General features: G+C 36.5%; 1 non-coding gene across 1 annotated transcript; it reads left to right on the top strand.

The window, feature by feature from the left end:
- Positions 1–963: 963 nt before the first annotated feature.
- On the top strand, positions 964–1,069 carry LOC124890992. The gene has a single exon (XR_007049482.1). It is a non-coding gene; the product is annotated as a small nucleolar RNA R71 (small nucleolar RNA).
- Positions 1,070–2,977: the final 1,908 nt, after the last annotated feature.

The following is a 2,977-nucleotide window of genomic DNA, read 5'->3' as shown; positions in this document are numbered from 1 at the left end:
TACTTGTTCATCAAAATACTTCTCATAATCTTTGCACTTACTTGTTCATCAAAATACTTCTCATAAACCTTACCTATATTTTTACCAAGATTTCTACCACTTCTAGTGACGATTGCCATAATACAACCATCGTTCTTATGGTTAACCACTGTGTCACTAGGTAAACCTCCTTTTGGCCTAGCATTAACTTGGGTTGAAATTTGACCCACTTGAGTCTCCAATTTCTTTATAGAGGCCGGATGAGTTGTGACCATTTGGTTTAATTGAGAGAAGTCACTTTTCATCTCCCTTACCATTTTTGTCGGTACCTTCAAGTTGCATTAAAATTCGAGCAAGGACATCCTCGATTTTCAATTTTTTGGTGTCCATCGACTAGATTCCTTGTGCTTAACATGATCATAAGGGGAAAATATCTATCATACCCTCTCTTCTTGTCCCTCCAATCTCGTTCTTGAATGCTCTCTCTATCACGCCAATCACGATCTGGATCTTGGTCGTTCCAACCTTAATTTTTTCCTTGACTTTAGTAGGTAGGATGAGAACCCCCCTCCCCTCCCCCCGAATGTTTCTCTAAGAATCTTATATCTTCATCGAGTGCCTTACTTCATCCTCAACATAAATTTTATCACCTTGAGAGGCAACGACATTGACCACTTTAGAAGGTTCTCCCATCACATGTTTGGTGAGGAGATCTAATTGGGTCATTACCTTGGCTGTAATTTAATCTCTTTTCTCATCCTTTTTTCATTTATTTTTGTTGACATAAGATATGGAGGTGGACCCTATGGATACTTCAGAGTCCCAGATATGCCATCCGCAGTTTTTCTTAGTGACTTGCTTAAGTAGATTTATCACAACACCATATGACAACTTCACAAGAGAACCACCGGATGCATTGTCCACCATCGTATTATTCAGTTGGTCCAATTCCCTATAAAAGATTTGGAGGAGCATATTCTCCAGACCTCATGGTTAGGGCATTGTATGAGTTTGTCATTGAACCTTTGCCACACCTCATATAAAGGCTCACCACTAAGTTAATGAAAATTAGTGATTTTGACTCTTAGTTGTAGCATTCTATACGTTGGAAAATATATATAAAAAAAAAGTCTCCATAAGTTTGACCCAACAAGTAATAGACTCAGCGGGTAGAGATTTCAACCAGAAAATTGATTCACCCATTAAAGAGAATGGGAATAGCCTCAACCGAGTAGACTCTTGATTAGTATGGGAAATATCAAACGGGGCATACACCTTAATGAAGTTTTTCAAATGTAGGTTTGCATCTTTGTGTGCTTTCCCCCAAATAGACCTTTCATTTGCAACATGTGGAGCATCACACTAATGACATGAAATACCCCATTTCCCTCGGTTGGTGGAATGCAGATTACACTCGCACACCCTACATCATTAAGATGATCTTCATTCTCGAGATGTCCATCAAATGAACCTTCATTGCTCCCATTATGTCTCATGGTGTTGTGATTACTATGAAAATCACCTAATGAAAACAACAAAAAAGGTAAACAAAAGAACTACGACTAACACAAGTTCACTAGCAATACTGCAATGTGAATACTAAGCTTCACTCCCCAACAACGGCGTTATTTTTTATAATGCTAGACGTATACCATCATTTGGATGCAAGGAGATCATTGTAAATACATACCCAACATGTGTTTGGGTCGAATCCTCAAGGAATGCAAGCTAGCTTTCAATACCTACATATTTTGAGAGTTAACTATGTGCTAACCCACAATGAATAAATAAAACAAAACATGAAAGTCAATTGGGGGTTTGAATGTCAAAATTTGTTGAACATAATCACCAAATTACACTAATATAAGGTTAAAAAATTATTAAGTTTATCAAATCAAGAAAGATCTTCGGGTTATGTTCTCGAAAGTAGTGTTCATACATAGGGAATCAAGAGTTAGTCCAAGTTTTGGCTAAGGGTTTTGGGTAGGCTAGATTTAGGGTCTTAGTGTTAACCTTTCGATAAAACACTGAATTTCACTCATGGATTCTTTTAAATACCTCATAAGCATAACAATATTACCAATCCATGACCTCAAACTTAGCATCCTCATTTCTAAGATGATGCTTATGAATACAGACAATTTAATTAACACTGTTATTTCTAAGATAGTGCTAACAAAGAAGTTAATTCATTGTATTGTTTGCAATCACTCCTCATCCGCATCCCTCTTTTAAGTATGATATGGGATCCGAAGTAATTGGGGTTTTCACATACAATTATCAATTTAACCATAGAGTAAAATCAAAATCCATCACTATTAACCAATTATTTGGACTAACAATCAACACCCACACACAATCTACTACCTAATCAAACATAACCCCAAGATGTGAATTTAGCTACTCATGAAATTAAAAAAGGAGATACACCCAATTTAGCATGCACTTGATCCATAATAATCCAAATAAGAGTACACCCAAACTTCAATCTAAATTTACAACCAAAATTCCTTGGAATCAAATTAACAAATTGTTCTCAACTCTAAAATTAGAGTGTTTTCACTCTCCAAACAAAAAATTAGATGAAAGATGCTCTAAGTATACAAGGTTTGAGCCATTTGGGATTTGGGATTCAACTCTATGAAATTCCCATTCTTCCCCTGGAATTTTCCACCCTACTATGGTCTCCATATCTTGATTACGTTTGCAACTACTACAATCGAAGTGGTCATCTTGAGAACATGGAGGTTTGACTTGACTGTTGATCGTGATCCCGACCCTTAGAGCGTGATTGTGGCATCTAAGGGTCACCTCCACGGCCTGACCTTCAGTTCTCCTACTGTTTTTGCTTACTTCACTTATGTTCCAGCTTTGTCTTAACTCATTTTCATTAAATTACCTGGAAGATAACAAATACTGGAAATTAATGCATTTTGATCAAGATTTTGCCTCATGTAAACATTTAATTCATCATAGTATGCTCGAATATGGATGTAAA

Source organism: Capsicum annuum, unplaced genomic scaffold, assembly GCF_002878395.1.
Source record: "Capsicum annuum cultivar UCD-10X-F1 unplaced genomic scaffold, UCD10Xv1.1 ctg2833, whole genome shotgun sequence".
Classification (NCBI taxonomy): domain Eukaryota; kingdom Viridiplantae; phylum Streptophyta; class Magnoliopsida; order Solanales; family Solanaceae; genus Capsicum; species Capsicum annuum.
This window is presented reverse-complemented; position numbering and strand designations above follow the sequence as displayed.